The sequence below is a fragment of the Oncorhynchus mykiss genome, chromosome 26 (assembly GCF_013265735.2).
Source record: "Oncorhynchus mykiss isolate Arlee chromosome 26, USDA_OmykA_1.1, whole genome shotgun sequence".
Lineage (NCBI taxonomy): Eukaryota > Metazoa > Chordata > Actinopteri > Salmoniformes > Salmonidae > Oncorhynchus > Oncorhynchus mykiss.
This window is the reverse complement of record NC_048590.1, coordinates 8148540-8163261: the sequence shown is the minus strand read 5'-3', so window position 1 is coordinate 8163261 and position 14722 is coordinate 8148540. Positions and strand designations below refer to the sequence as shown.

Below are 14722 nucleotides of genomic sequence, written 5' to 3'. Positions count from 1 at the left end.
CCACACAGAAACACATACAAAGCTCTCCCTCACCCACCATTTGGCCAAATATGACCATAAAGATATCCTTCTGATTCCTGCTTACAGGGAAAAATTCAAAACAGGAAGTACCAGTGACGGAAGTGGTCCGATGAAGCGGTTGCTAAGCTACAGGACTGTTTTGCTAGCACAGACTGGAATATGTTCCGAGATTCGAACGATAACATTGAAGAGTTTACCACATCAGTCGCCGGCTTCATTAAGTCTTGTGTGGTGTTCGGGTCTGTGGGACCAATTTACAACGTTTACAAAAAAAAAATTATACTATGATTTATTTTTTCAACCTGAGACTCATTGGCCTTGGCTCATTTTCATTGAGGGCACACTGTGCACCCCCCTACACATTTATATTACATATGTGGTGTTAGGTCAGCTGGACCCAAGGGTAGTAAAAGTGTGCAAAAGTGTGTGTGTTGGTGAAAACAATGAAATATGAAACAAAAAGGTTTGCTGTGGGCCTTCACTCTGTCTTCCTCCTCCCTGGACCTGCTGTTTCAACACAGCACCAAGAACCTGTCTGTCTGTCTTCCTCCTCCCTGGACCTGCTGTTTCAACACAGCACCAAGAGCCTGTCTGTCTGTCTTCCTCCTCCCTGGACCTGCTGTTTCAACACAGCACCAAGAACCTGTCCGTCTCCCTGTCTTCCTCCTCCCTGGACCTGCTGTTTCAACACAGCACCAAGAACCTGTCTGTCTGTCTTCCTCCTCCCTGGACCTGCTGTTTCAACACAGCACCAAGAGCCTGTCTGTCTGTCTTCCTCCTCCCTGGACCTGCTGTTTCAACACAGCACCAAGAGCCTGTCTGTCTGTCTTCCTCCTCCCTGGACCTGCTGTTTCAACACAGCACCAAGAACCTGTCCGTCTCCCTGTCTTCCTCCTCCCTGGACCCGCTGTTTCAACACAGCACCAAGAACCTGTCTGTCTCCCTGCCTCCCGCTTTTCTCACACTCTTTACCCTTTGTAGTGTGTGAAACTACACAATGTCATGCGGGAACCTGCACAATGTTCTTACAGTACATTATTTCGATACATCGTAAAAACCTCTATTTCCCCACACTTTACCCCAGCCAGGTGCAAATTGGAGGAGGGACACAACAAATAAATATCTTTGCATGTGTGACTCCTTACCACAATCAATCAGTATTGATAAATATAATCTCTGCTCAGAGGGCCCTAGAAACAATTTTCGCAGAGAGAGAAGCTAGTGTGAAAGGAGAGTCTTCCACTTTGGAATGAGGATCATGTCTCAGAATCTAACAGTGAGTTGTAAGAAGAGGATGAGATTGACCCTCAGCCAGCCCCAGGGCCAGCCCCAGGGCCAGCCCCAGGACCAGCCCCAGGACCAGCCCCAGGACCAGCCCCAGGACCAGCCCCAGGACCAGCCCCAGGACCAGCCCCAGGACCAGCCCCAAGCTCATCATCAGCCTGCAGGAAGAGAAATACGGACGTTAAAAAAATGGTGAAATTGAATGGTGTTCTTGCCCAAGGAATGCCCCCCCCCCCCATGACTGCTAACGGGGAGGATGCAACCAGGGTCGACGCGGATGGCGGTTACTCATTTCATACAAGTAGTGTAGGACATAAAGTCTTCTCTTCAACTGTTCATCCCAGACACCATACAGAAAATAATTCTGGACTGCACTAATTTTGGAGGGAAGGTGTGTTTTTTGGAGAGAGATGGAAGGAGATGGACCAAACTCATCAACATGCATACTTAGGGGTTCTTATCCTTGTTGGTGTTTTCAGATCCAAAATGGGGAATCCACAGAATCCCTGTGGGATGCAGAAACTGACAGAGAACTTTTCCGTGCAACAATGTCTCTGGAAAACTTCCTGATTATTTCCAGAATGATCCATTTCGATAACACCAGACCAGCTTGTAAGTGTATACGGAGAAGCCAGATGGAGGAGCCCCTGAGAAGAACCAAGGGATGAGGGCTGTCCTGGACAGGACACAGGGACTGGACGTTTAATAGGCAAAATATCAAAGGAGGCAATTCTTTTTTTGAAAGACTTCCACATGGCCATTGAAACCAGTAGTCTATTGTTTTATAAAGACTTCCATATACAATTGAAACCAGTAGTCTATTGGTTTATAGACATATACCATTGAAACCAGTAGTCTATTGGTTTATAGACATATACCATTGAAACCAGTAGTCTATTGGTTTATAGACATATGCCATTGAAACCAGTAGACTCTTTCTCTCAGGTTCTGTTGGTTTTCAACATTCTCTCATTGTCTGGTAGCCAGATGCCCAGTAGACTATTGTTTTGGACTTCCATATGCCATTGAAACCAGTAGTCTATTATTTTATAAAGACATATACCATTGAAACCAGTAGTGTATTGTTTTATAAAGACTTCCATGTACCATTGAAACCAGTAGTCTATTGTTTTATAGACATATACCATTGAAACCAGTAGTCTATTGTTTTATAAAGACTTCCATATACCATTGAAACCAGTAGTCTATTGTTTTATAGACATATACCATTGAAACCAGTAGTCTATTGTTTTCTAAAGACTTCCATATACCATTAAAACCAGTAGTCTATTGTTTTCTAAAGACTTCCATATACCATTGAAACCAGTAGTCTATTGTTTTCTAAAGACTTCCATATACCATTGAAACCAGTAGTCTATTGTTTTCTAAAGACTTCCATATACCATTGAAACCAGTAGTCTATTGTTTTATAGACATATACCATTGAAACCAGTAGTCTATTGTTTTATAGACATATACCATTGAAACCAGTAGTCTATTGGTTTATAGACATATACCATTGAAACCAGTAGACTCTTTCTCTCAGGTTCTGTTGGTTTTCAACATTCTCTCATTGTCTGGTAGCCAGATGCCCATTCACCCATACCCTTACTGCACTAATAATGTTAACAAATAATAGTTGATCAACATTTGAAGCCAAAACGTTCTGATCGTTTTATTTTTATGTAGCCTAGTCCTACTGGTTGTATGAATTTGTGATCTATCATCCCGGAGTCTGGTTTGGACATTTCTTTCTGGACAAGCTGACCAATAGAATAGAGCAACTTTTCTACAATGGGGGGGATGGTAGATTGACGTAGCTTTCCCTATGAGCCTTTCTTATAGACACACCACCTAAGTAAATTGAATTAAATTGCCAAAATTACATAGCCTAATTAGCCTACTCCTGTCTGTACAGAACTAAATCAAATCATTCATATAAGCTACTAAAGCATGACTAAAGCATGATTTGGCCACAGAGGGTCATTAGCTTCCCCTAGCCGTAATTAATATATTTTTAAATCACATTGCCTACAGTTGGAAGGAAAGGCAGCCCGCTTGGTAAATACCCTAATAGATGATTGAGTTGTGACAGTCAGTGTAAAGTAAAAGACGGCCCAGCCAGGCATATCGCAATATTTATAAATTCAAAAACCTAGTTTGGGGAAAACCTAGTTTGGAAAAGCAAAATGGCTACTGTTTTTAAAAGAGAAGAAAATGAAAAGACGAACCTATGGTTTAGTTCTAAACTTAATAGATGGGAACAACAGTAGGCCTACAGCCCATCTCCTAAGCACCAGTGGAGAGTATCGGCCACATCCCCGGGTGAGTGCTCACCGAGCATTATTCACTACTCATCGTTGTTGGGTCGGTGCCAGTTTAGACGTCATATTCTATGTGTGTCTCCCCGTCCTCATAGGATCATTATATGGACAACGTCATGTTAATTGATCTGTTTGTCAGTGTCTGCGATGTAGGCTACCCTGTCATTTGGCGTATAAAAAAAAAAATAAAAAAAATAATAAGAATTCTGCAAATGTCTCCAGTCATTAAAGTGTAATAGAATTGCATGAAATGTATCCCCCCACCCGTGCAAAAAAAACATGATATAGCCTATAGCTCAGGCCTCTACGCTATACTGCTCAGCCACGCATTGTGAACAGTGCTTGAGTTATATTATTAGTCTAAATTACAACTCTCCAATCTACTCATCACATCGGGATTAGTAGGCTATATTACATAGGTCTGCAAACACATGGAATGAGTTATATTATTAGTCTAAATTACAACTCTCCAATCTACTCATCACATCAGGATTAGTAGGCTATATTACATAGGTCTGCAAACACATGGAATGAGTTATATTATTAGACTAAATTACAACTATCCAATCATCACATCAGGATTAGTAGGCTATATTACATAGGTCTGCAAACACATGGAATGAGTTATATTATTAGACTAAATTACAACTATCCAATCATCACATCAGGATTAGTAGGCTATATTACATAGGTCTGCAAACACATGGAATGCTTTATTGTAAAACGGTGCATTTGTTAAATGGTGAACGTTACTTTCGCCAAACTTGAAAGACACGCAACAGGCTAATGATTTTTCTGTTCGTTACTTGGCTTCAAAGTGCGCGGTAAGGACACGTTTATCGCATCCTCAACTTGCATGTTCTGTTAAAATTAAATAGCATCATTTAAAAATGTGATTTCGTGTCATTCTGAGCACGGTGGGTGGATGCCCGAATCAGGTTACACAGCCAATGCATATGGGACCCGTCTCATTTACAGAAACCCTGCAGCAACACTCACATCTGTAGCCATGAAATGCTTTGAAAAAGGCTGGTCATGGCTCACAACACCATCATCCCAGACACCCTGGACCAACCCAACAGATGACCCAGTCTCTATTCCACTCCAAACTGCATCAGCAGTTGGATATATCCAACGTACGCATCAAATTGTACACGTAGATTTGACAGAAATAGTAGCAAAAAAGGTGAAATGTTGAACTTTCATTGCACACATATGCAGTAAACATTTTGGGATTACATAATGAAAAGTTGGACAGCAGAATTACGCAGCATTGACGCGTTAGTCCCCTCCTGTACTTCCTGTTCACCCAGGACTGCGTCGCCAGGCACGACTCCAAAAACACCATCATCAAGTTCTTTGACGACACGACGGTGTTAGGCCTGGTCACCAACGACAATAAGACCGCCTGTAGGGGAGGTGGTCAGTGACCTAGCAGTGTGTTGCCAGGACAACAACCTTTCCTTCAACGTGTCAACAAGACAAAAAGGAGCTGATGGTGGACTACAGGAAACGGAGGGCCGAGCCACGCCCCCAATCTACATCAACGGGGCTGTAGTGGAGCGGGTTGAAAGTTCCTCATGGTCCACACACACCAACACGGTCGTTAAGAAGGCACGACAACGCCTCTTCCCTCTCAGGAGGCTGCAAAAAGATTTGTCATGGTTCATCAGATCCTCCAAAAAGTTCTACAGCTGCACCATTGAGAGCATCTTGACTCACTGCGTCACCGCCTGATAGGGCAACTGCTTGGCATCCGACCACAAGATGCTACAGAGGGTAGTGGGTACGGCCCAGTACATCCATGGTGTCGACCTCCCTGCCATCCAGGACCTCTATATCAGTTGGTGTCGGAAGGCCCTAAAAATTGTCAGACTCCTGCCACCCAAGTCATAGACTGTTCTCTCTGCTACCGCACGGCAAGCGGTACCGATGCACCAAACCTGGAATAGGGCGGTATCCATTTCTCCCCAATACCTTCATACCATCCTTGGGTTTACGGTATTACCAAATGTTTACATAAACAAGAAGACCGCAGATAGGGTGGGAATCAAGGCTTTTAACTCTGCATGCTGGCAAACGAACAAACAGCATTACGTTTCTTCAAATATAAAACACGCAACTTACGATTGCAAATAGATAGTAAATATTTAATAAGGAAAACAACTAAGTGAGAGAAGGTTTAGGCCTCCTGGAATGGAAATGACTAGCAGTTGCTGCTTCCAAAAACAGGACAAAACAGTGTAGCCTGCGACACAAGACACAAAATATAACAAAACTATTAAATAAGAAACACCAGCAAGAACTACAATCAGACTTTTGTTCAGCAGCATGAATATTGTACCTACTGATCAACAAAAAGATATAAATAAAACTTAGGCCTTCGAAATGACCAGCAGCTTAGATGCCAGGTACAATAGGACAGTCAAAATAGCTAATTGTTAGCATGTTCACCGACCGATCTTAAAAACAAATAATACCAAATAGTAGTAAACAATAAGAATAGTTCAGCACTGAATTGCACATGTTGAGGTAAATAAAAGCTACTAAATAAGGCTTATATAAGGCTATCAAATTCCTGAAAAAAAATTGCACAAGTAGACTAACTAACTACATTCAATGCTGCTGGTTGCAGCTAAAAAACCATCCAAGTTCTTTGCCAGAAAGACCAGCACGTCCACCTTTCAGGAATCGCTCTCTGAAGAGTGACGACATTCCCTGCCCGTGCCAAAAGACTGGCTCTGAAGCTGAGCGTGTGGCACATCTACACAATGACTTGTAGGCAACCTTTTTGCGAGTAAAAGGAAAACTGCGTTCATTTCTCTGCCACCAGAGCAGTGGGTTCTCCTCTCCTTCAATGGCTGGTTCATGCAGGTAAGTTGTCAGTTTCTTCAATGGCGGGAGGCAGCTAGTGCAACAGCTGAGCCCTTCTTCCCAATTAGACTGCCCAACCCCTTCCACCCTTATTCTGACAGGCGCTCGTCCGAGGATGATTACCTCATGCTCAACCTTTTGTTTTCAGTCTCGTCCAGTGTGCTATCATGGTCCCAACGGCAGCGAGGGTCGACGAAGGTGATGTTTTTTGTTTCCCCCCCAAGCCTTCAGATCAGTGCAGTGCCTCCATCTTCGTCCACTAAGATTTCTTCCTTTAACAGGGTGAGCATTGGGATGGAATGAGGAGATGGTGACATATTGCTCCGTGGCTTCAGCGCTTGGTTGATGGACTCCAAAAAACAGCGATGTCTTGCCATGACGGCGTTTGACATCCTCCGCTACCCGTCGAATTGCCTCCTCCGCTACCCGTCGAATTGCCTCCTCCGCTACCCGTCGAATTGCCTCCTCCGCTACCCGTCGAATTGCCTCCTCCGCTACCCGTCGAATTGCCTCCTCCGCTACCCGTCGAATTGCCTCCTCCGTTACCCGGTGAATTGCCTCCTCCGTTACCCGGTGAATTGCCTCCTCCGTTACCCGGTGAATTGCCTCCTCCGTTACCCGGTGAATTGCCTCCTCCGTTACCCGGTGAATTGCCTCCTCCGTTACCCGGTGAATTGCCTCCTCCGTTACCCGGTGAATTGTCTCCATTACCCGGTGAATTGCCTCCTTTACCCGGTGAATTGCTGCACACTGCTCTAGTATTCTTTATAATGTTCTGTTTTGACCCCAAACAAGTCACTGTCCTGTGTGGATAAAAATGTGACATTACATTAGAAGAATGTTATAAAAATCACCACAGCTTGTAACAATAGCGTAGCAAAACTGTAATAACCCAACTCTTTTTTTCGTACATTTTTTTAATTGGATTTGTGCATGGCCAAGGCTACTACACATTACAAATGGTAATATATTGTTTTGAAATGTAGTTACTGTGTGAGAAGGAGACATTAATAGTAAGGCAGACAACCAAGGTTCCCTCTGTTATCTGTTACTCATTCTACACAGAGTTTGTTACTTTAAAAGGATTAAATTGTGGCCAAAACAATTCAACCATTTCCAGCCCAGTTCTCTAATTGCAGCTGTAATGTTTACAGTATTGTTTGTTGTTATTGTGGACCGTTTCTCTTCAAAAACGGACGTTATTTGAGTGCCTCTACGGAGTGCGTCAGCTAGGTAGTCGGCTGTGTGGTGTTCTGGGAGAAAAGCTTTTCTTCTGGCATTTAGAATGCCGTTTCCTGTCTTCAGTAAGGTGTACTGTTTAAGAGAAATGTACGGTGTCGTGTTAACACTGGACCAAAACGTCTGTGGTCGAGGAAAAGGGATCCGCACCCGACACCAAAACCTGGACCTCTCATCGGACTCTGTTGTAAAGGTCCAGAATTTCTGTTTTTGATGAATATTTTCTCAGCTTGTACTGGGGGGGGGGGGGTCTAATGTGTGGATCATGTCCTCCAATGCCTTCTTTTCCACCGGGTGGAACCAAACCATTTATTTTTGCCATGTATATGGAAACAGCATCCGTGCACTTTGTCCACCAGGTGGTGGTTTTTGTATTTAACGCTGAACAAAAAATATTTTTTAAAAACGCAACAAGTTGTTGGTTCCATGTTTTATGAGCTGAAATTAAAGATCACAGAAATGTTCCATACGCACAACAAAAAACGAAGCTTATTTCACTCAAATTTTGTACACTAATTCGTTTACATCCCTGTTAAGTGAGCATTTCTTCTTTGCCAAGATAATCGCTTCACACCTGACAGATGTGCCATATCACGAAGATGAAATAGTTAACGAACTAGCGACCTGGACTTTTTGCATTGACCACACCCCTTTGCTCTGCCTTATGACTCATCACATATGCTGCTGGTATTGTTTATTATTCATCCTGTTGCCTAGTTACTTTACCCCTACCTACAGTGCATTCGGAAAGTATTCAGACCCCTTCACGTTAAAAAAAACTAAAATTAAATAAAAACATTTTACAGCGATGCACCGATTTTACATTTTTGACCGATACCGATATTCAATATTTTCCGATAACCGATAACCAATATTTTACATTTTAGCGGACTTAAGCATTTTAGTAAAGTTAAAGTTAAATACTTGAAACGCACACCAAAAAGTTATTTTGTTGGCATTTAAGTATGTCCCCATTACCAGTAAAACATCATCAAAACCTATTTCTTTCACTTACTTCCTGTGCTGTTTCATTGTTCATTTGTTCAGTCGTTTCATTCTCAACCAGGATTTCATCATACATGTCAAGTAGTGAAGTTTCAGCTGTCTGTCTATGTCCTCTTCCGTTTCCATCTTGTCCAGCTGTGTCCAGACATTTCACGTAAACCCTGTTTCTTGTCTGAATCGAAGTAGCGGTCCAACGAGCTCCATGGCGACACAGTCAAACGGCCCAGAGAGAACCCCGCTTGTTCACCGTCTCTAGTAGAGTACTTCTGTACGTTTTAACCCCGCGGCCTGTCGGCAGTTTTGTTGAACAGGCGTTTCAGTGCCGTGACAGAGGGTATCACGTCTGCTGTTTTGTTGAGCAGGTGTTTCAGTGCCGTGACAGAGGGTATCACGTCTGCTGTTTTGTTGAGCAGGCGTTTCAGTGCCATGACAGAGGGTATCACATCTGCTGTTTTGTTGAGCAGGCGTTTCAGTGCCGTGACAGAGGGTATCACATCTGCTGTTTTGTTGAGCAGGTGTTTCAGTGCCATGACAGAGGATATCACGTCTGCTGTTTTGTTGAGCAGGCGTTTCAGTGCCGTGACAGAGGGTATCACATCTGCTGTTTTGTTGAGCAGGTGTTTCAGTGCCATGACAGAGGGTATCACGTCTGCTGTTTTGTTGAGCAGGTGTTTCAGTGCCATGACAGAGGGTATCACATCTGCTGTTTTGTTGAGCAGGCGTTTCAGTGCCATGACAGAGGGTATCACGTCTGCTGTTTTGTTGAGCAGGCGTTTCAGTGCCATGACAGAGGGTATCACGTCTGCTGTTTTGATAGAACAGGCGTTTCAGTGCCATGACAGAGGATATCACGTCTGCTGTTTTGTTGAGCAGGTGTTTCAGTGCCATGACAGAGGGTATCACATCTGCTGTTTTGTTGAGCAGGCGTTTCAGTGCCATGACAGAGGGTATCACGTCTGCTGTTTTGTTGAGCAGGCGTTTCAGTGCCATGACAGAGGGTATCACATCTGCTGTTTTGTTGAGCAGGCGTTTCAGTGCCATGACAGAGGGTATCACGTCTGCTGTTTTGTTGAGCAGGCGTTTCAGTGCCATGACAGAGGGTATCACGTCTGCTGTTTTGATAGAACAGGCGTTTCAGTGCCATGACAGAGGATATCACGTCTGCTGTTTTGTTGAGCAGGTGTTTCAGTGCCATGACGGAGGGTATCACGTCTGCTGCAGACACAGTTGATGAGCTTATTTCTCCAGTCAGTTGTTCGAAAGGAGCTAGCTAGCGTGTTCATGTTCCCAGGTTTCAAACATGTTCTCATATGCCATTGAAAATGGCAGCAGCGGTAGGAGAACCAGCACATTCTTGAGCATGCAATTACGGCTTTCCTCAGTACGAAATACTCCTTGTTTAGTCATGATTGCACAGCCAGGCACGACTCCAACACAATTATCAAATTTGCAGATGACACAACAGTGGTAGGCCTGATCACCAACAACGACGAGACAGCCTATAGGGAGGTCAGAGACCTGACCGCGTGGTCAGTGGAGCAGTTTGAGAGCTTCAAGTTCCTTGGTGTCCACATCAACAAGCTAACATGGTCAAAACACTCCAAGGCAGTCGTGAAGAGGGCACGACAAAACCTATTTCCCCCTTTGGAGACTGAAGAGATTTGGCATGGGTCCTCAGATCCTCAAAAGGTTCTACAGCTGCACCATTGAGAGCATCCTGCCTGGTTGCATCACCGCCTGGTTTGGCAACTGTTCGGCCTCCGACCGCAAGGCACTACGGAGGGTAGTGCGTACGGCCCAGTACATCACTGGGGCCAAGCTTCCTTCCATCCAGGACCTCTATACCAGGGGTGTCAGAGGAAGGTCCAAAAATGGTCAAAGACTCCAGCCACCCTAGTCATACACTGTTCTCTCTGCTACCGCACGGCAAGCGGTAACGGAGCGTCATGTCTAGGTCCAAGAGGCTTCTACACAGCTTCTACCCCCAAGCCATAAGACTCCTAAAGATGTAATTTTTTCAGTTATGAACATATTCTTATTTTCAATGACGGTCTAGGAACCATGTTCAGGGGCAGAACAACATTTTTTACCTTGTCAGCTTGAAGATTCTATCTGGCAACCTTTCGGGTTACTAGTCCAACGCTCTAACCACTAGGCTACCTGCCGACCAATGGACATTAGACTGGTAGAAATCTGTCCTTTGGTCTGATGATTCCAAATTAGATTTTTGGTTCCAACTGCTATGTCCTTGTGAGACGCAGAGTAGGGTGAATGCATGATCTCTGCATGTGTGGTTCCCACTGCGAAGCATGGAGGTGGTGGTGTGATGGTATGGGGGTGCTTTGCTGTGACACTATTGGTGATTTATTTAGAATTCAAGGTACACTTCACCAGCATGGCTACTACCGCATTCTGAAGAAACATGCCATCCCATCTGGTTTGCGCTTAGTGGGACTATCATTTGTTTTTCAACAGGACAATGACCCAACACACCTCCAGGCTGTGCAAGGGCTATTTTACCAAGAAGGAGAGTGATGGTGTGCTGCATCAGATGACCTGGCCTCCACAATCACCCGACCTCAGCCGAATTGAGATGGTTTGGGATGAGATGGACCACAGAGTGAAGGAAAAGCAGCCAACAAGTGCTCAGTATATGTGGGAACTCCTTCAAGACTGTTGGAAAAGCATTCCAGGTTAAGCTGGTTAACTCAATTCCACGAACGTGCAAAGTTGTCATCAAGGCAAAGGGTGGCTACTTTGAAGAATCGAAAATATATTTTGATTTGTTCAACACTTTTTTGGTAACTACATTATTCCATTTGTTATTTCATAGTTGGATGTCTTCACTATTATTCTACAATGTAGAAAATGGTAAAAAAACAAATAAAAACCCTTGAATGAGTAGGTGTCCAAACTTTTGACTGGTACTGTATATCTTATTGTCCCAGGGAAGACAGGATGGCCTCAATTTCAAGCCCTGGAGGGTATTATTTTAGAAAAAGACCAAAAGTATTTAGGTGTAATTGTAACGTTTCAATATTTCACAGGCAACCAAGGGTGGTGCACCAACCTCCAGGCAAGCCTTAAAGGGGCCGTGTTGTATTTTGAGACAGGCCTACATTGTCTGACGCTCTATGGGAAGAAAGCTAGTAATGCATTTCACTGTTAGTCTACACCTGTTGTATTTACAAAGCATGTGACAAATAAAAAAGTTATTTATAGTTTAACTCTCAACAGTAAATTGAGACCCAGAATGAGTCCCCCCCCCCACCAAAAAAATCTATATAATAATCTAAAATATAAATGGTGTAGAATCTTCAGATTCTGATTTAGATTATAACTACAGCGCCACTTAGTGGTCGAATGAGGGAAGCCGCTTTGGCCGACTCAAATTTGGTACGTTTGAGACGTGCGTGATGATGTCTTATTTGCCAGCCAGATACACACGTAACAATAAAATATTGATCGGAAGTTAAACTAATGGGCAATAGAAGCCATGCATTTATTTTATGGAACAATGGATTTGGTAACACTTCTTTAGCTAGCTACACCCTTGAACACTAGCAATTGAAATACGCCCCGGCGTAACGTCAGTACAAGCTAACAACAACACAAGAGGTTGTACTGACAGGGCCTCGTCAAAAAACAGCTGGCAAATTAGTGCAACACCTCATTCTGAGGGTATCTCAATGGCAGAAACGTTACCACTTCATGTGCGAGTTTACGTTCGCTAGTTAGTTGACTGTTTTGAGAAAAGTGTTCAACGAGGAACCCGGAAGGACACCACTGATACATGTTTGCCAACTTTCCATTTCAAACAGAGGCCTTATGATAGCCAACTCGCCGTTAATGTAGTCTATTTGCATGTCAGAGGGTGGACATTACACAATATTTAGCGATGTTACATAGCTATGTAGGTTGGCCCGGCATTAGTTTAACAAATTATGGATGGCTTGAAAACTTGAAAGCGACTAACTATTTACAGAAAGTTGACATACATCTCACTCACCGGCACTGATAATATTCGTTTCAATGCCTCGGTGTTAACAGGGTTTAGTAATGTTAGTTAGCTAACAATCAATAACAGTAAAGTAAAACACCCGTGTTAACTAGCTAAAGCAAATCATCTGTATAGCTAGCTAATTATCTACCAGTTAGATAGGTACCGAAACAATCTAGCTAGTGATTTTCAACACAAAAGTCGAGCGTAAATACACCTCTAATATACAAACATTGTACGATAAACACGTAGCTAAACGTTAACTATCTGTTTTTGAAAAGCAAAATAGACAAAACACTCGCCCAGGCCCAATAACCGAGGTTAGCTAGCCAGCTAGCATGGCTAACGCTAGTTCAGGAAAACTGACTAGCTTGTCCATATCTCGTTTGTTTTCTTTATTACTAGGTAACTTACTATCATGGCTGAGTTTGGATGTTTAATAGTGCTCTAGTTATCTACATTACCTGACAAATGTTACAGTAACTAGCTGGCTACAAAACGGCACAGTTGTTAGCGAGGTAACTTACGTTCTGAAAACATTTTTCCACCCATAGAAGTGTCAGGGACGTCTTGCAACGACCATTCACCGATTGAACAAATAACGTAAAAATACTCACTAAATATTTATTCCAAGATGAGCAGGAACATTAGATAATCCTTCAACAACAACAAAAAAAATAATCCAGAATTGGTACGACACTGTAATCGGAAAAAAATATCGTCGGAAACAAAACATTTCAGAAATTAAGATTAAAATTCAAGATGGCGGCTATAGCACAGGGAGCGAGCAGAAAGGCGAAGCACTGCCATCCAGAAGAAATAGACCCGAGGAATACTCCAGCCATTCGGCATCAATCATGTCCAATAGTTTAAGATTAAACATAATGTAATTGTCATAACGACTTTAATATAAGTTAACTGATGATTTCGAGAAATAAAACACTATTAATTCCTGATTTTGTAAAAAAAAAAAAAATCGGATGTACACAAAAGTAGTGCTGCATAAACAAACCTCTAAAGCGCTTCCTAAGAATCCAACGACAGCTGATAGGATCTACGCTCTTCTGCAGTCACACTCCGATAGAAAGCAAGTGAAGAGCAGCAAATATCGTGCAATAAGTCTATCTGCATAAAGATGGCATGTGAGCACAAAGGACTATTCTATACGGCAATACTACATTGACTCTCACCACTACCACTACAATTTAACCAGTTGTTCAGAAACCGGTTTCCCGGTGGACCTATCTATGGCACAAGTTGATGTGCGGTAGCTATGGTTCTAAGGTACTTGTAGTTAAATCCATACACGACAGCAAACGATATATCTATAAATCTGGGCACAGAGGGGTAATACAGAAATCTGCAATATAAACGACATTATTTGTCTAATCTCTGCTGATGTCATGTTCAAAGCATAATATTCTTAATCATACAAAAAATAAAGAAGTTAACGCTGCCAGCTGTAAGACTTTCTCTCACACACACACAACTGGGCCGATTTGGCTACAATGGGTGAATTGCCCTGTCCTGATGGACTTGCAAGACATTCTGCACCAAATTTTCAAACGAAGCAACATATTTCAGGGTTGTTGTCCTTTCTTATTTGACAGTGTAGATCAGTGCCCAAACCTATGTAATTCCATGGTAGTCGGAGTAATGACACATTTGTAACATGTACCAGTTTGCAATGTGTCATACACTGACTTTCGAATTGAAAATATTATAATAAATTGCAGTAGCATACAAGTTGTGCATTTCCATTTCACGCTTCACTCTGTTGCATTTTTAAAACCCAACTCCTTGAGTATGGTGGATGTGGGTGTTCACTGCTTTCTAACTGGGCATTATATCCTTCCCGAGGGGGCATTTATTCAGAGATATTGACAGCTTCTTTGAAAATAGGAAAATATACAGTGCCTTGCAAAAAATAAAAAAATTAAATAAAATTTTGTGCACAACTCATGTCCTCGAGGCA

The 14722-nt window shown here is 42.9% G+C and overlaps 1 protein-coding gene across 4 annotated transcripts in view; it reads right to left on the bottom strand.

Moving 5' to 3' along the window:
* Nucleotides 1-14602, bottom strand: part of LOC110526843 (histone-lysine N-methyltransferase KMT5B-like) — a 39366-nt gene extending 24764 nt beyond the window's left edge. For 2 of the 4 annotated variants that reach the window (XM_036964170.1, XM_036964173.1), the window contains exon 1: nt 13365-14602. The gene's annotated coding sequence lies outside the window, so the exon portion shown is untranslated. Of the gene's footprint in view, nt 1-13274 lie in introns of all 4 variants that reach the window. The other 2 variants (XM_036964171.1, XM_036964172.1) reach the window with 2 other exon arrangements.
* Between the last annotated feature and the right edge of the window lie 120 nt (nt 14603-14722).